This window comes from Lactuca serriola, chromosome 5, assembly GCF_051521515.1.
Source record: "Lactuca serriola cultivar US96UC23 chromosome 5, Lser_US96UC23_V15, whole genome shotgun sequence".
In the NCBI taxonomy this organism is placed as follows: Eukaryota; Viridiplantae; Streptophyta; class Magnoliopsida; order Asterales; family Asteraceae; genus Lactuca; species Lactuca serriola.
The window spans coordinates 340,982,268-341,002,353 of NC_136412.1; positions in this window are offsets into that span (position 1 = coordinate 340,982,268).

The window sequence follows — 20,086 nt, forward strand, 5'->3', positions numbered from 1 at the left end:
TTAGAGAAGACGGAGCAGTCAAGACTCGTCTTTTATTTTTGATAAGTTATCATCATGTCTTGTACTATGAAAGAAAACACTTGTAACTAAAATTATATTATTAATGCAATGGATGATGTTGTTGCTTGTTTACTACTTTACATTGTTGTTGATATTATACATGACGTCCTCCGCCCCAGAACGTTTCCGCCGTTCTCGGTTTTGGGGTGTGACAGATAACATCTTGCCTAATAAACAAGAGCAATGTGAGTTACAAGAGCTAGAGTTAAAAGATGAAGAATTTAATCCAGAAAGAGACTTGGAGGAGCTGCAAAGGTTGCTGGAAGAGGGGTCAGGCGAAGAACAAGAACAAGCTGAGTTACAGGAACCAAGCTGTGGTTTGACCATTACCACGATGTGGCCTCCTATTTTCCCAGATTATGTTTCAAAACATAGGGTGACGACTCCAACTTTGGAGAAAGTTCCAAAGTGCGATCCATTTCTGATTACTATTCAAGCTCGTCTGGCCAATTTTAGAAACAAAGCACAAAATTTCACAAATTGGTCCAAAGAAAATATTCAATGCAACGGATGGATTAACATTGAGTTTATTGGAAGTTTATTAAGTTGGGAGTTGAAAGGACCTATTTCATACTTAACATTATTACTCCAAGTTACTCCAAAACATGCTACATGCATATTTATAAACAATATTTTACATTGATAGTTTAATTACAAAAGATTGGATACAAACCGACTAAGTTTTAATATATTACATAACCACCTAGGAAATTATAATTTTATACATACACGATCACTAAATACAAAAGTAATATTATTAACTATTCTAAATATCCCAACAGTATGTGTCTATACTGGATCCTTATTACCTGCAATAGTTAACCACTAAGAGGGATAAGCAGTAATGCTTAGTGAGTTCAAAAATAGATACAATTCACATTATGCCATATATATATATATATATATATATATATATATATATATATATATATATATATATATATACTGTAGCACATGGTTCTTGGTATGTATTCTGTTGTTAAATCTTCATTTATTTTTGCATTTTAGCCATGGACTCGACGAGTCGAAGGACTGACTCGCCGAGTAGAAGCGGGATGAGGCGCGGGGTTTGATCTGCAGACTCGGCGAGTCGGGTCCTGGACTCGGCGAGTAGCCGCTGTTTGGACAAAAACCCTAATCCAGGGGTTTGCACCCTATTTAAGCGACCTTATGCAACCTCCTTTCCCCCCTTTATGCTCCCAAACACTCCTCATAGCAAACCCTATCCGTTTTTGAGTAGATTCAAGGCTTTTTGAGTGATTCTTGTGAGTTTTGACCTCAAGGAAGAAGGAAGAGCATAGAAGGATCAAGAGGGGACTGAAGGATATGAGTTTGGTTCATCATTTGCAGTCTTTGGAAGGTATAAAGTCTGAACCTTGCTCATTCATTTGTTAGATCCCTCTTTGAGGTGATTTAGGGCTTTTATAAGCCATTTTTAGTGGCCAACCATGTTTACAAACATGGTTGGGGGTTTGGGTTTCTGTATCATGTCATTTTATGACCCACAAGTCAGATCTAGGTTGCTTTTTGCACCAAGGAAGGCCCCATGCAACAAAAGAACCATTTTAGAGCCTTTTAAGCTCTAATGTCCCATGCATGCACGTAAAGTTTGTAACTTTATGTGCTAGATAGAGTTTAGGGGCCTAGATCTATAATTTGGTTAAGTGTTGTACATCATAAATCGAAGTTCTTAGTAAGGAATGTGATAGACTCGGCGAGTCCATTTCCTGGACTCGGCGAGTCCAAGGGTTTTGGTCCCATATCAGTGAGGGTCATAAGGACTAGTTGAGTGTGGAAGGGTTTTAGGAGTCCCAGGGAGTGACCCAACGTTCTGGACTAAGCAAAGTGTTCTGGGAATTCATGGTACTCGGCAAGTGCATGAATGGACTCGGCGAGTCCAAGGCAATCTTCATGGTACTCGGCGAGTTGTTCATACAACTCGGCAAGTCAAGGACAGAACGTGTTCATAGGATGAAGAGTAACTCGACGAGTTGTTCATACAACTCGGCGGGTCAAGACAGGACATGAGTATCAGTTGATAATGAACTCGACGAGTTGTTCATACTACTCGGTGAGTCGGGTGTGGATTCAATCAGTGTTCATTTAGAAGGAAAACTCATTGATTCATTGCCTAACTCGACGAGTAGAGACAGGTATGAGGTCTGATAGAAGGATAGGGACTCGGCGAGTTGGCGAGCCAACTCAGCGAGTCAGGTCAACTGGAAGTTGACTTTGACTTTGACTTGGTCAAGGGGTAAAATGGTCATTTTACCCTAAGGGTAGATGTCAGTTTCTGACTAAATGTTTTTTGGGAATTATAGCCGGAGGATTTCCGGAGCAGCAGCGGCAGCAGTCAGAGGATTCCCGCACAGTTCAGCAGCTACGAGGTGAGTTACCTTCTAGTAGGGGTGGGTCTAAGGCCACAATGTCGGCCCACCATTAAGGAGTATTTAAAAGATAATTATCTTTGTGATAATGTATCTTGGTCTGGTATGCGTTTGGTTATGATTTATATTTGTATGATATGTTACATGATAGGGATAGTTTCCCTGATAGTGGTCCTTAGGACCAAGGGGTAGGTCAGTACCCGGACATGTCTGAATGTGTGCATATATCTTGCTATTGTATGCTAGTGGTAGGGGGTGGAATAGTCCCCAGTTATCGGTTGAAAGATACCGATGATGATTACCGGTTGAAAGATACCAATGATGATTACCGGTTGAAAGATATCGATGGTATTGTATGGTATGTGGTATGATGGGGGAACTCACTAAGCTTTGTGCTTACGGTTTCAGTTTTTGGTTTCAGGTACCTCTTCATCTAAGGGGAAGGAGCCGGCGGCGTAGCATGGCATCACACACACATTTGATTTTCCGCACGGTGTTTTCTGGGATTGTACTCCGATATGACATTTGTTCATGGTTGTGGGTTTCAAATATGATACATGGTTTTGGGATGACGTGCTTATACAATATTTTCTAATGAATGTTTTATAAATTAATTAATCAAAAATGAAATTTTTGGGCGTGAATTTTGGGACGTTACATATATCAATATGACAGAAGCAAAAGGAACAAAGAGCAACAAATGCATATGTGAATCATGTGACAAGCTTTCCATATCAATTAATGATTTGATTCAAAGATTTACAATCAACGAGACATAAAAATTTCCATACTTGATATACATTAATAAAGCTTCGGCCCAAATGGCACAGAAGACATATAATTTCTGATTAAACATTTTGGTAGATTTCAGGCTTTTAGCCCTATCGAACCTTCTGCCAATGCTATAGGGGTAGAAGTCATTCTCTTACGAGGCATGCTATACACGGCCAGAGGCTACATACCAATACCACTATGAATCTAAGTCCTTTCACTAATCACATGGTTAAATGTACGACTTTGCTATCAAAATAGCACGAAATAATAACACGGGAAAATAACATGGAAAAGCACATAGCATATATAACACATAACATAAAATTGTTCCTATATATTGAACTCACCGTGAATTAATCAATTGATAAAAATGATAATTGGGCAGCACTACGCCTCTAAATATGACTTTCTTTGACAAAACCGGGGATTTTTGTTGAAGGCGGACCTTGCGCAGGCAGAGTTTCAACTTGAAAATATTATTTTCTCGGGTCTTCGTGGCGTCGGGACTTGCTTCAGGTGTTGGGGATGTTTCCTAGGCTTCAGGGTGTTTTAAAGTGGCTTGAGAGGGGTTTTAGAGTGAAAGAGATTTAAATATGGCAACCAAAACCGGGCAGTATCGCATGCCTTTTATAGGGGTCTGAAGCTCCTTACTACGCGGGGGGTAGTCTCGCAGTACGCGGGGCGTACGAGACACGCTTCTGATTCACAGAAGGAAGGGCATGTGGCTCGGACGTGTCTGCTACATGGCTAACATGCAAATATGGGTGACATGGTCAATCCGAGGCCCTGTCATGCGAACACTAGGCGTAAACCTCAACGCGGGGCGTACCTCTTCGGACTAGTTTTATATATTTGGGCCATATACTTTAAAAATTCATAACTTTCGCATACGAGCTCCGTTTTCGAAGTTCTTTATATCCACGCGTAGGTGAAATTATTCTCTACAACTTTCCTTTAGACTCTGTCGGCTAATTTTGAATTTATTTTTAATATTATATTTTTAACGGTACGAGACAGCAAAAGTCCGTTAAAAATCCATAACTTCTTCATCCGACATCCATTTTCGTCTGTCTTTTACCGTTGCACTACTATTGACAAGACCTTCGATTCTCCTTTAGGTTGTGTTGGCTAAAAATCACTCGATCTTTATTTCGAGTTTTTAGTTGTATACCGCTATATCGAAACTTAGAAAAATCATAACTTCCTCATACGAAGTCAGATTTGGACGTTCTTTTTTATGAAAATTCTCGGTTTAATGAATACTACGACTTTCATTTAGATCACTAAAGCTAAAAAGTAGTTTATCGAAAACTCACTTTGTACGCTAAATAGTGTTTTGTTGGTTTTGTCGCAAATCTTCGATAAGTCATAACTTCTTCGTTATAACTCGGATTTCGATGAGGTTTTTGCCTAAACGTTTCTAACAAGATAATCTACAACTTTCAATAACATTACTTTTATTTATTTCCAACTTTATATTTTCATAAATTTCAATATTTGACTTTTGTTTGGAATCTCATAAGACTTCCAATACTTCTCAAATGATTCTAAACATAGTTTTACTTCAATTCTTCATAAAACTATCTTGTTAGAACTCAATACTCAAAATCATATATTATTTAATAATATTCATGTTTTAACAAAACACAATAACTGGAAGTGTATGCTACAAATACCTCTTCCCTGTAAGGATTTCGTCCCTAAAATTACAATGATTTAAACAAATGGGGATATTTCTCTCTTATCTCATTCTTATTTTCCCAAGTATAATTTGGGCCTCTATGGTGTTTCCTCTTGACAAGCACCAACTCCACTTCTTTGTTACGCAATTCAGTCGTTCTTTCATTTACGATCTCTTCAGGCTCTTCTATATAGCTCAACTTATTATCTAGTTTCACCTCGGATAACGGAACCGTTTCATCATATATGCTTAAAAATTTACGCAGATGACTCACATGAAACACATCATGAATACCTGCCAAATCTTCAGGTAACTCCAAGCGGTATGCTTGTTTACCAATTCTCTGCCGGATTTTGAAAGAACCAACAAATCTAGGACTTAGTTTTCCTTTCTTTCGAAATCGTATAATGCTTTTCCATGGGGTTACCTTCAGCATTAGAAAATCACCCACCTGGAATTCTATGGGTCTTTTCCTCCTTTCTGCATAATACTTTTGTCGATCTTGGGCCACTTTCATTCTTTCTCGTACAATTTGAATCTTGCCAGTGGTGTCTTGAATCATTTCAAGACCACCAAGGACTTTCTGTCTTACATCATGTCAACATAATAGAGTACGACATTTATGCCCATATAGTGCTACATATACCATCAGTATATTTTCCGTTGTCTGGATTGTTCTATCCTTCTGCCATCTATCTGGGGATAATACGTTGTGCTGAGAGTGACACAAGATCCCAATTCACATTGCATTCTTGCCCAAGATTGAGAAGTGTAGCTACTATCACGGTCGGAAATATCTTTAGCAGCACACCATATCTCGTAACAATTTCATCCAAGTATACATGTGCATATTTCTCTATTGGATCTGTTTCACGTATGGCAAGAAAATATGCACTCTAGTTAGTCAGTCGACAATTTCCCAAACGCTATCATTCTGTCTAGCAGTCCTTGGCTATTGGAGCAGCACTAGACATAAAGCCAGTTCAAAATTCTATTTGCCTATCCGGGGAAAGTCCAGGCAAATCATCCGGGAAAATATCAGGATATTCGGGAACATCATTTAAAATTTTCTTCTCCTCTTTTGAGATATTAACTGTCTAGGCTCGATAAGTAAAATACTCCTTCGATATAAGTTTATGGGTTTCTAGGAAAGAGATTATTTGTAAGATTTTAAGTCTTTGTTTACTGTAGACATAAATAAGATTATTCCCTTCGATAGGGATGCGCACCACGTTTTCGTAACACAAGAGTTCTGTGTGGTTCTTTGACATCCAATTCATGCTGAGAATAATTTCAAAGTTGGGCAAGGAGATAAGAATCAGGTTAGCAAGAAACCTATAACCTCCAATTTCTATGACATAATCTCTATAGAATTTACCAACAAGTAATAACACACTTTCCATGGTACTTATATGAAACGGTTGGGTGAGTGCAAAGTAAGCAATTTGAAAAGGATGTGGAATTTCATGAGACACAAAAGAATCTGAGGCATCAAAATCAAATAAGATATGAGCAGGTTTAGAATTGACGAGAAATGAACCAGTCACAACATTCGGGTCCTCGTGTGCCTCTTTTATGATCATCTGAAATGTACGACCTTTAACTAAATGAATGTCAAACTCTTCAAACTTCTTAATTAATGGAGGTGCTCAAATCTTCACTCGCTCTTCATTCTCTATTGGGCCTTCGGTTCTAATCTCTGAGAAAAATCAATTCTCATTGCAGAATCTTACTCTTTATTGAATTTGGTTTGTAGACTCAACTCAAGATAAGGTTTTCACTTTTGCAACAACAATAACTCAAATGGTCATATTCTAATGACCTTTGATTTCATAACTGTAACACCTTGTTCTTAAAGTATTCATTTATGGATTTCAGAGGCCAAGGCTAAGGGCGTTTTGGCCTTTCAAGGATTCAGAGTTTTATTCGAGAAGTTTTGGGTCGGGGTGTGTCGCTAGAAGCGTATGGATTCTCGCCACCTTTTCGTGGATATGAAGTTTGTCGGAAATGAACTTAGAATGAAGGAGTTATAGCATTTTAAAGTTGTTAACATTTATGGTCCCTTAATGGAAAAGTTGGCAAGGCAGTCCCTTGCATGCATGAAGTGCACGCGTGTGTTTAGCTGGGTATGCCCAGCGTAACATGTCAAAGTGATTGCGGGTGTTGAAGACGTACACCCAGAGTCCTTAAACCCTAATTTTAGGGTGAGCCACTATATAAAGAACATAATGGCTCAAACCCTATCCTCCTTATCAGCCTCCCTAACCTTAAAGAAACACTAGAACGCCACAACCCTTCATTTTGTGAAATCGTGACTTTGGGAAGCTCATCTTGGTGGTTTTAAGCTTGGAAGAGGAAAGAAGAAGTTGTCAAATAAGGACTTGGGAAGTTGGAGCTTATAGATCTGGAATAGCATCATCATTTGGAACTCTTTGGAGGTATAAAGTTCATGACTTTCCTTAAGAATGCTTAGATCTAGTGTAGTGTGGTTTTGGGGTTATTTTGGTCCTAAGAATGGACCTTTTTGGTGCAAATTCGTTTTTGAGCTTGGCTTTGCCACCCTCAGAGCTAAAAGTGTCCCATAAGTAGTAAAGTTTCAATCTTGATGGTCCTAATGAGTTCATGCATGATATTTAGCCCTTGTTATGGAAGGATGTTGCCACCTTTTGAGTTTGGGCTTGTTTGGTGGGTTGCAAGTCACCAAGTTAGTGACTTTATGGATTAAGACATGGAAAAGGACCTGGATCTGAGTTGGTAGCCTCTGGAGTGGAGTATTAAGCACTTAATGGGAAAGTGTCTTAACAGGGGCAGTACGCCCAGTGTACGCACCATTTGCCTAGTATGCTTAGCGTACGTGAGTGTACGCCCCCACGTACTCTGGCAGTTTGGGCTTCGAGTTATAAGGCCTCGGTTTGGGCCATGTTTTGGACCTTGGGCCTTAGTGGGCCAGAGAATATATTTTGGGCCCAATATAGCAAATTGGGCCATTAGTGGGCTACTAGTGAGCTCAGGAAGCTTACTTAGTATTAGGCCTTAATTTTGGGCATTAGATATGGACCAAGTCGGACTAGGGGTAGAATTGTCATTTTACCCTAAGATGGATTAATGTATTGGACTAAGTGATATTTGGTAGCTCGGGGAGCCGAAGGAGCAGCAGATCGGGAATTAGCAGATAGCTGCCAGAGGGATATTAGCAAGGTCTCAGCAGTGCAATGTGAGTCTCCTCATTGTGTGAATGGGTCTACGGCCACAATGCCGACCCATGTAGTTTATGAGTAGGAAGACCTGGGGTTAGCCCTAGGAACTGTATGCTAGAATGTGATTTCGGATCAAGGTCCGATGTCGGGCGGGCGCTCGAGGAATGTTTATATGATAGTTTATACTTGTTGTCTGTGTGATACTTGTATGTGCCTGGTAGGGAGGTGAGTGTGGGCGAGGTCCTGTATCTCACCATTAGCATAGTATGGATGGGGTTCCGTAGCTCCTTAGTAGCAGATCAGGGGCAAGGCCCGAGATAGGAGAGAGGTGAGTGTGGGCGGGGACCCGTATCTCACCATCAGCAGGAGCGTAGACAGGGTTCCATGACTCGTTAGTAGCTGGACAGGGGCGAGGCCTTATATCAGGAGTATAGTAGAGTGTGATAGCTACTCGTTGTGTGTTATGTTATATGGTTTTATGTGTTTAGCGGGCGAGGCCTAAAGACAAGCGGGAACTAAGAGAAACAAATTTGTATACCGAGCGGGGCTCGATGCCAGCCGGGGCCGGATGTCGGAGTTAGTCCGATGTCGGGCAAGTCCCGATGCAGCGGGCGGGGGCCCAGTATGTGGTAGGTTGGGGAACCGAAAGGCCACGAGGCGGCTATCCAAAAGCTCCAAAATTCCCTCCTTGACCGTGCCAAAGATCACAGGAGTCTATTCCAAAATACTGCATGTGATCTCAGCTGATACAAACTCTCTCATCCACTCCTCGAGCTGCTCGGTCTCCGAACCCAAGCCTGTCTCTCTCCGGCGCCTGATCCGCCCACTGGTCTCTCACGCAATGTCACCATACTGAAAGCATATAGTAACAATCATCAAAACACATATCACTGTCGAGGGATCACACACACATTACAAGTTCCCTGGTTTTGTCTTGGCCCCTCCTGAATCGAGTACGGATCCTCTGTTTTCAGTAGTACGAGCCCATACTACCTTCCACATCTATCCGTACTTTCCTCAAGATTTACCTCAACTCCACCAAGTCCCTCTCACTGCTATTATTGCTCCCAGCACTACTCTCATCTAGGCTTTCCCTAGGGTAATCTCCAACCCGAACCTAGTCCTCAGCTACTGAAGGCATCCTTGCAATGCCAATTAGCCACTACCTGAATACCATCAGCTGTGACGAGGCTCGGATAATCCTTCAAGTAAAGGACTCTTCCCTACAACGGTTGGACTCAAACAAGAGTTGTGCAATAGGGCCAAATCCAGCACTTTGAGATTATTCAACCCTGGTCACATGTGACTTGAAGCATTCACGTAATGGCTAACTCCCATCACTCAGAGTCCCACAGAGCACAAAGAAAGTAGCATTCAGACAAAAGGGAAATCTAACCAGAACATAATCAAGCAATCCTATTCACGCATCAAGAGTCTATACTAGCATGCGATGCTAAGCTCTTATAATCTGGCACTTCTGGAGTCACGATATAGCGGGATTGGTTTTATGTTTAGGCCATAGTCATGAAGTTGACTTTGAATCCATATGATTTGGGAAGTGCATGAGGCAGCAACAATGTACTCGGCTTCGGATGTTGATAAGGAAACACAGGTTTGCTTTTTGGATTGCCAACTGACTAGTTTGCCATCAAAAGATTGCCATCCTCCAGTTGTACTCTTTCTGTCTAACCCGCATCTTCCAAGATTAGCATCCCAAAATGCTTACACAAAGAAGCCAGACTTTGATGGGTACCATATTCCAAGTGAAGATGTTCGTTTAAGATACCTGAATATGTTCTTGACAGCGACCATGTGAGGTTCTCGAGGATTAGCTTGAAACCTGGCACAACAACAAACAGAAAACATGATATTTGGTCGACTAGCAGTTAGATGCATTAGAGAACCTATCATTTGACGATAAAGTGTCATATCTGCAACCGGTTTTTCCAGAGATGGAGTTAGTTTTTTTCCGAATGCCATTGGAACTTTCACCTTTGAGTCTCCCACCATTCAAAACTTGGCAAGTAAGGTCTTCGTATAAGCTTCCTGATTTATAAAGATTCCTTCCTGGCTTTTCCTTATGTTCAAGCCAAGGAAAAAGCTCATCTCAAATTTCATTTCCATCAATTTTTGAAACTCAGCGGCTAAGCTTGGGTTAGTGGAACCGAAAATGATGTCATCAATGTAGATTTGGATGATCATAAAGTGGTCACCATCTTTCTTGCGAAAGAAGGTTGGTTCGACTGAACCTTATTTAAACATAGCCTGTTTCAAAAAACGAGTAAGAGTTTCGTACCAGGCTCTTGGAGCTTGCTTCAAACCATAGACCACTTTGACCATAATGTAGCAGTGATTGGGATACTTTTTGTTTATGAACCCAATTGGTTGTTCCAAATACACTATTTCTTTAAGTTCCCCATTTAAAAATGAACATTTGACATTCATCTGGTATACTTCAAAGTTCTTGTGTGCTCCATAAGCCAAGAATATGTACGAATAGATTCCAACCTTGCAACTAGTGCGAAGGTTTCTTCGTAGTCGATACCTTCTTCCTGGCAATATCCCTTGACAACCAATCATTCCTTGTTTCGTATAACGTTCCCTTACTTGTCTAACTTGTTGTGAAATACCCATTTTAGACCAACAATAGAAACATCATTTGGAGTGGGAATAAGTCTCCAGAATTTGTTTCGTTCGAACTCATTTAGCTCCTCTGCATAACTTGCACCCAATCTGAGGGATCAAGAGCAATCTGAATGTTTTTAGGTTCAATTTTGGAGATAAACGAATTGAGCTTGCAAAATTCCACTTTAGAGAATAGTGCAGTTCACTTCGCCTTTTGTTGAGCTCTTGTAAGAACACTTGAAGACGAATATCCAATGACTTGAGATTTTGGATGGTCTTTTGTCCATTTAGCTAATGGAGGGTAGTTTAGATCATATGATGGATTCAATTCTGCATTCACTTCTTCAATTCTGATTGTATATCTGAATTATCATTCGCATTTCCATTTTCCCCCTCGAATGATGTATGATCGCCATCTTCTGGATTCGAATTCTCTCCCTGGAAAGGTGGTTCTAAGATAACATCATGTGTTTCGTTCTCTCCCAGAATAGGTGTATTATGTGAGGAGGTTGACGGTGAACCCTCCCCCTGGACTATAGCATTCGCATCTGAAGATTGCGATGGACCTTCATGGTCTTTCAGAGTGGGATTCTCCTGTTCCATTTCTTTTGCAGCATCATCTATGATTTTGTTCAAATCATTCCCCTTGTTTTCATCTGCCTTGGACTCAGACGAAATCGCTTTTTCCGGTTCGTCGAAAAGATTCAGAAATTTTTCGTAGAGAGTAGAGAGAGGAATTGTTGTTGCATTCTCTTGTGGAAAGTTCTCCTTTGTTTGGCTATGAGCTTTTAGAATCCTCTTTAGATAATTATCATCGAATGTGACATAGTAGGTTTTTTCAATCCTTTTGGACCTTTTGTTGAGAACCCTATATGCTTTGGTCAGCGAATATCCTAAAAAGATACCTTCGTCAGCTTTCGCATCGAATTTGTTCATTTGTTCTTTAGAGTTGAAAATGAAACACCTGGAATCAAACACATGGAAAAAATTTACGTTAGGTTTTTGTTTGTTTATGATTTCATAAGTGGTGACAGAAAATCGCTTGTTGAGGATTGAACAGTTTGGGGTGAAGCATGCAGTTCCTATCGCATCGGTCCAGAAGTAGAGATGCAAATTTGCAAAAGAAAGCATGGTTCTTGCAGCTTCACACAGTGAGTGGTTTTGCCTTTCAACAACTTCGTTCTGTTGTGGAGTATAAGGAGCAAAAAATTTATGTGTTACTCCATTCGTAGTTAGAAATTCTTCAAACACTTGGTTTTTGAATTCCAACCCATTGTCGCTGCGAATGTTGCGAACCAGCTTTCGCAATTGTAACTCAATCTGGTTTATGAAGTCTTTTAACTTTGGAGTGGCTTCAAACTTCTTCTTAAGAAAGTATACCCATGTGAAATGAGAAAAATCATCTACAATAACAAGAATATACTTATTATCACCAATAATTTCAATCGCAGAAGGACCACAGAGGTCGATGTGCAGAAGTTTGAGTGGCTCAATGACTTTTGTATTCACTACAGTTGGATGACTCTTCCTGCTTTGCTTCCCCATTTTGCATGCAACACAGAGATGGCCCTTGTCGTATTTCAAGAGTGGAAGCCCTCACACGTGATCACCAAGAACAAGCCTATTGATATCTTTGAAGTTGAGGCGCGAAAGTCTACGATGCCACATACAACTATCATCTATTGGTGCTTTTGTCAGCGGGCAAATGGCTAGCTTCCCTCGAGTAGGATTCATGTTCAATGGGTACATTTCGCCTTTGCGTTTTGATTTTAGAAGAACATTCTCTGATTTATTTGCGATGATTTCAAAACCCTCATCGTCAAACGAAACTTTCAATCCTGTGCCAACAACCAGTTGTGAAACACTGATTAGGTTGTGCTGCAATCCTTCCACATACGCGACTTTGCCTATCGAAAATTCTCCGTTAGTGATCATCCTATATCCTTTAATTTCTCTAAGTGAGTTATTTCCATACTTCACTCTTCCACCGTCTTTTAGTTCTCTATACTCTTGCAACTCTTCCTTCCTTCCTGTCATGTGACGTAAGCAACCACTGTCGATGTACCATTCTGAGTCAAATTGCTCGTCACGCATTGCCTGTGAAAGTTAAGCAGATTTAGGAACCCAAAGTTGTTTGGGCCCTCGTGAGTTTTTCATAGGAAAATAAATAGAAGGATCAACCAGATATGTTCATTTTATTAAGGTTGTTTTATCTTTCTTTGTGATTTTAAAAACAATAATCCTATTATCATTTAAATTCGCATCCTTGGTGGATGGTTTCTTTTGATTATTATGGATTTGTTGTTTAACAGCCTTTTCTGAACTTGCTTAAGGTTAGCTTGAGATCTTTTTAGAGAAACTTTAGACTCTGAAACCATCTCTCCGTTGCCTTTCACGTCCTGCGAAGCCTTGACTGAATGCAAAACATTCTTGTTAGAAAAGGTGTGAAAGTTAGTTTTCTGCATAGGTTTCACATGATTTTGAAAAGATGATTTTTGAGAAAATTTTTGATGTGAGACCTTAGGTGCATGATTTTGTTGAAAGGTCTTAAGTTTCACAGATGAAGAGACTTTCGCATTTGGATGGACTATTTCCTTATAAATGAAATATGGATTCATAGACTGCCATAACTGCTTTCTTTCCTTAAGATTCTTGTTATATCTAGCATTCCTTTGGCATTTTTGAGCTATGAATTCCTCTAAGGATTTGTGAATATTGACCCTAGGTTTTGGCTTTCTGGTAGGGGTTTCGGTCCGATTTGACGATGTATCAACTGGAACACTCTTAGTTCCACTTGGACTTCCCTTTTCGTAGCTTGAATTGACTTTATTTAGGGTTTTTGCTATGTATTTGCTCTTTGTTCTCCATGAGGTCATATCAGATAGACCTTTGGTTTCATCTGCATTGTCGATTGGAGCATACCAAAAATACTCATCACATTCATCTTTATTGTCATCATCGACCATGGATGTTATTCAGCTGTTTGGTTTTTTTCAAGTCCTTTTGTTGCAAAAACTTGGTTAGGAACAGTATGGAATTTAGGAATAATTGTTGCTTTCACTTTTAAAACTTCAGGTTTGTTTTTGGAAATACGTGCGAATTCAACTGAATCCTTAGAAATTTGGACTTTCACAGGGACAGGTTCATTTTTAACAAACTCAGAACAGCCAATCTCATCCTCCATAGAGATTTCACTCATATCACTTTCATCTTCAAATTTAGAAATGTTTTCAACATGAAGCTTGTTTTCTGAATTCAACTTAGTGCTTAGAGAGTTAAATTTCTGCATAGTTTCGGATTTAATTTGCTCTTTGTCTTTCTCATCCAAAAGTTGTTTGATAATGTTTTTATGGTCTTTGGACTTAATGAATGATTTGATTTTGTCTAGTCCAATACGGTACGCATCTGAAGTTTCATCATATGAGACAATGGATTCGCACCTGTAATAGTCAGCATCAATTTCGTCCTCTTTGAATTCGAGGAAAGGTAAAACCATTTTGTGAATTTTCTCACCAATCCCACAATTAAGATGCAGCTGAGTCACATTGAAGTAAAGTCATTTGGCAATCAAACAAAAATATTACACTGTTTTAAAAGACTCAAATTATCACTTTGTAATAAATTGACTCATCCCTAGACTTAGATAAATCGGACTCAATCTTCTCTATACATATGCGTCTCTCCTTACTCTTTGATGAAACCCTGCTGATTTGACCGGTTAGGTTAGAGTTTGTTAAACGGGTTCTTTTTAAATTGTCACTAAAACTTGAAAAAGTGAATCTTAAATCGTTTAGTTCAGTTTCGTAACGAGACAATGGAATATTTAGAGTTTCGAGAATAGAGTTAACCTTGTTGATGACTTGCTCGCATTCGCTTATTTGCTCAGGAACAGTCTTTGCAACGAAGCAGCTGTGAGAAACATGATCACCATCAATAGCATATCCTCTCTATCCTAACACATCATTCATCATCATCAAGCATCTACCTCCAAACTGCAAATCTTCTTCCTTCGCATCGAAACTTCTTCCCCGAGTAGGCCTGCGAACCTCCTCGTCTTCGGAATCAGTAGACCAGAATTCAACCCTGCCAAACTCATCATCAGCATCGTGTTCATGCACAATCAAAGCAGGCATAGAGTTATCAACATTCTTTTTCTTCTTTATCTCCTCGAGCTTTCGGAGATGGTTAGTCTCATCATCTTCTCCTTCCTTCTTCTCGTTAAACCTTTGCAACATATAATCCTTGCCTAGGTGATTTTTACTATGACAGTAGTTACAATCATAGCTAGAATCACCCATGAGCTTCTTTTATTTCTTTTCTTCTTTTTTCTTAGAATTGCTTGCATTCTCCTCTTTCAATTTCTCAGAGTTGTAGCTTCCATGCCATTTTCGATTCTTATTCCTATGGAAGTTATTCTTTGAGAACCTCCTTGGGTTAGACACCATCATTGCAAAATCTTCTTTAGAAAGTTCACAATCTGAGAGCTCAAACTTCGAATCCTCATATTCAACAACCTTCTTACCCTTAGCTACCAGTGCCAGCGAACCTACTCCAGAAACAATTTTTCCTTCTTTTGTCACTTCATCCTCATGTGACCGAAGGATACCAACCAGCTTAGCCAACATGTAGTTCCTAAACTACTCATGTGCTTTAACTATAGAAACAACAACTTTCCATTCATACCTTATACCATTCATGAACGTGACTTTTTGCTCGATAAGCTCACGTCCAATTTTATGTTTCATCATCATGCTGAGAAGAAGATTATATCAATTGAAGGTCTGATCTAAGCTTTCTTCGGGCTTTTTCAGAAATGCTCCAAACTCTGACAACAGTAACGTTTGAGTTGAATGCTCCAGATCAACATCAGTGGAGTACAATTCCTTAAGCCTGTCCCATATACCTTTTAATGTATCGTATGAACTAACCAAACGAAAGGTGTCTGGTGGTAGGGCAAACCTAATGATCCTCATTGCCTTGACATTGTTGATTAACTTTTCCTTCTCATCTTGTAGAACATCCTTTACTTTAAGAAGAAGCTTGTTATAATCAGCATGATTTTTAACTTCTCTTCTAGTTCCAGTATGAACAAACGCCCCAAATGTGATGGCATCCCATATCAGATAGCCATTGTCTTCCAGACTAAGGACATAATCTTCAAAATGCAGTTCCCAAACTTTATATTCACTGGGGAATAGGATAGAAATCCTTGTTATGGATCTAATGACGCTTGAGATATTTATTGAGTTAACGTGAGAATCGTCTGAATGCATGTTTGTATATTGAACAAAAATTGTATGAATAAGATGTGTAAACAAGATTAGGGTAATATTAAGATCAAAATCAGCGTCAACAGATGAACAAACAATGATGACGGTTGACACCAGATCCAATAGTAGCGAAAACCCTAAAAACCTTATTTCAACAAAAGATATGCGTATAGATTACATAGTTTCCCGCTCTGATACCAATGAATCAAAATATGCTTAACGATTCAAAGTTACGCCACAGAAGAACTTGATAAATAATTGCTATTGTAGAGGCGTGTAGGGTTACAATATTATTTCCAAAGTTACAAAACATGGTGCATGCATGCACCTTAAATACTATAACCCTAATAATAAATGACGATGGACAAGCCCAAGCCCGTTTACATAAATGGAATATTTAATAAAACACAATGACGCAACACTAATTCCCAACACTCACTGTACTAATAGCATCGAAGGCACCAATGTCGGCCCTTCTTTAGAATTGTTATCCTGGTTTTCACATGATGATATGCTTAGTGACCTGTTAGGTCGGTATCTGGATATATAGGATGATGCTATGTTTATTAACCTGTTAGGTCGGTATCCTGGTATATAGGATGATGCTATGATTAGTGATCCGTTAGATCGGTATGACTGTTTATATATGCTAGCATTGTTATCTATGTGTTAATTGTGCTTGGGGGTGGGTTGAGGCGGATCTGCTTTGTGTTGTAGGCCAACATACCCAGGGCGTCCCGGATAGACTGCAGGCCCAATGGGGAATACCAGTCAGACCGAAGGCCCGGAGAACGGTCTAGACAGGATGAAGCCCCGGTAGGGCAAACCAGACATGCTGAAGGTTCTAAGAGTGGGCCAGACAGACTGAAGGCCCGATGAGGGCGGTCCAGTCATACTGTAGACTCTATATGCATGTTGTTTCTTATGATAAGGTTATGGTTTGTATGGTGTTGGTATTTTGGGGGAGCTCACTAAGCTTCAGGCTTATAGTTTTGGATTTTTTTTCAAATACTTCTAATGATCGAGGAAGGCGAAGGCTTGATCGTGCACCTCCTTGCATTTTATGATTTTGATTTCTATGATACACTGATATGAAACTATTTTGAAAACATTTTGTAAAAAATATGGTTTTGAATGCTTGGAAAAAGTTTTAAATTTTCATGAATTTTATGGATGTGACAAGTTGGTATCAGAGCCTTAGTTTGAGTGAATTGGAGGAACACTCGTGTGAATCCAGTATCAAACTAAGGAAAAGATTTTCAAAATGATTTTCAAAATACTAAAGGAGGATGCAAAGTGTACGATCATCCAGAGCCAGTAAGTAGACCCCAAAATCCCTTACGGATATTTGATATTGTGATATGTTAGAACAACATGCTAGTGACAGGCTAGGGATCTTCAGTAATTGCATGATAGAATTTCCTGATTATATGATGCCTCATAGCCTAGGATTTTCTTTATATGAAATTGACATCATTACTGTACTTGCTTAGTGTATGCATCATAGTTGTACATAATTAAGAACTTATAGCCTGAGAATGTTTGGTTTGGCCTTATTTCCTGTTCTTGTTTGATGAAGATCTTAGAGTAGGATCAGTTATTCGAATGTATATGGGGTCCAGAGTTATGTATGGCTAGCATAAACGAGTGTTGCAGGGTTGGTGGAATTTTCATGGATGAGTTGTGAGTGGTCAGTCGACCAATTATGAGATGTTAGCCTTCCTCTAGAAGTGAGGATTGAGCGGTCACCATGCTTATGTATATTGTTAGGGCGTTGTGATGATACTTGAGAAAAATATGGGTGGGTGTGGAAGGTAGTATGGGCTCGTACAACTGAAAGCACAGGATCCATATGCGTGGCAAGGATGTGACAACCCCTAAGGATTTATTGGGAGTTGGTTCCCCAATTATTATATGGAATGTCTGATATCTTTCTGGTATATTTTCAGCATGGTGATTACGAGGAGATTTGTGACTGGATCTGGATCGGGATCAGGAGATGGAGGTCAGGATGTAGCAGCAGTTCCCGAGGTCATTGGTCAGATGAGGTCGGATGAGTTGGACGCCAGGATTCGAGAGATCCTTCATGATGAGGTTGCTACATTGTTTCGGGCATAGTTTTCAGAGATGTTTGGGTCTATCAAGACCGCTATGGTGGAGTATTTTGATGAGCGTTATGCATCCCTTGCTGAGATGGGTGCCACTGCAGCCTTCGCAGCTATAGCAGCCACTGGTAGTGGGACCATTCAGGCTTTTCAGTACCAGGACTTCGGTAACACGAAGCCCCCGACTTTTGATGGGATTCAGGACCCGATCATAGCCATGAGATGGCTATCTAACGTGGAGGGATGTTTCTTCACATGCTCATGTCATGTTGACTAGAAGGTCAGGTGTGCTTTGAACCTGCTGAGGTTCGAAGCAAAGGACTGGTGGAGGTTGATGATAGGGTCGTATACTGGTGATCGCTATATCCTACAGGTTGAGCGGGAGCAGTTGGTACAGGATTTTTTGGATTTGATACAGGGTACTGAGTCGGTGACGGATATCATTCGTGTGTTCACTAAGAGGGTAATGTTTTGCCTAGAGTTTACTTCCGAGCAGGCTCAGATGACACGTTATATGAGCATGCTCAAGACCAACATCCGACAGTGTGTTGCTACCTAGCATTATGATACATTGTTGGAGTTACAGGAGGCCTCTAGGCGGCATGATCCTGAGATTGAGTTACAGTAACGAGAGCAGAGGCAGTCCCCGGTGCAGTCACAGCCTGCACCGAAGCGGCCCAAGACTGCTAATTCTAAGTCTAGGCGCCTATGCGTTCGCACTTGTGGGAAGTGTGGGAAAGGTCATTCAGGGGTTTATAGATTTGGTCGTGCATGCCACAAATGTGGCAAGGAGGGGCACTTTGCGATGGATTGCTGCCAGCCAGCCAGCCCCGGTTCAGGATATGAGAATCTGCTACCACTACGATCAGGTTGATCACGTGAAGACCAACTGTCCATTTTTTGCTGCCAGGCCGGCGCAGGCTCCAGCACTAGCTACACTGAGGATTAATGGCGGGAGTCAGGGTAGAGCAGAGCTTCCGAAGGCTCAGGGATGCGCCTTACAGCTTACAGTCGAGGAGGCCAGGATAATGTCAGATGTGGTTGCTGGTATGTTTATATCCCTTATCTTGTTGATTATATTTGTTATATGCTTATATGTTTTTACCTATGATTAGGTACATTTTTAGTGAAATCCTTGCCTGCTTTGGTATTATTTGAATCGGGGGCGATTCGGTCGTTTGTCTCTCGATCGTTCAGTAGAGAGTTCAGTTTGCCAGTAGAAGAGCTAGAGTGTCTGTTGTGAGTCTCTATTACCAACGGACACGGGATTTATGCTTCTTCCGTCTATCGGGGTTGCGTTCTGGAGATCCTTGGGGTATCCTTCCCGATACACTTGATTCTGATTCACATGGGGGATGTATGTGTGATTGTGGGTATGGAATGGCTTAGTCGTTTTGGTGCCATGATCGACTGCGAGGGTCAGTGGGTGGTAGTTCAAACCCCAAGTGGGGGAGAACTGGTTATCTACGGTGAGGGCACCAGATTTGGTTCAAGGTTTTGCTTAGTTGTCAGGGCTCGACAGTACATTTAGCATGGGTGTGCATGTTACTTGGCATATATGGTGGATACGCGGGTCAGGGATCAGGTTTCAGTTTCGGACGTTTCGGTTGTCAGAGAGTTCATTGACGTGTTTCTGGAGGAGTTACCCGGAGTGCCTCTGGAGAAGCAGGTCGAGTTCGGGATCGACCTAGTGCCAGGTGCGGCCCCTATCGCCAAGGCGCCATATCGATTGGCACCACCCAAGATGCAGGAGTTGTTATCTCAGCTACAGGAACTGTTGGGCAAACAATTCATCCGTCCGAGAAATTCTCCATGGGGAGCACCGATTCTCTTCGTCAGGAAGAAGGATGGTTCACACCGGATGTGCATTGATTACCGGGAGTTGAACAAGTTAACGGTGAAGAACCGTTATCCACTCCCGAGGATAGATGATCTTTTTGATCAGTTACAGGGAGCATCTTGGTTCTCTAAGAGAGACCTGAGGTCT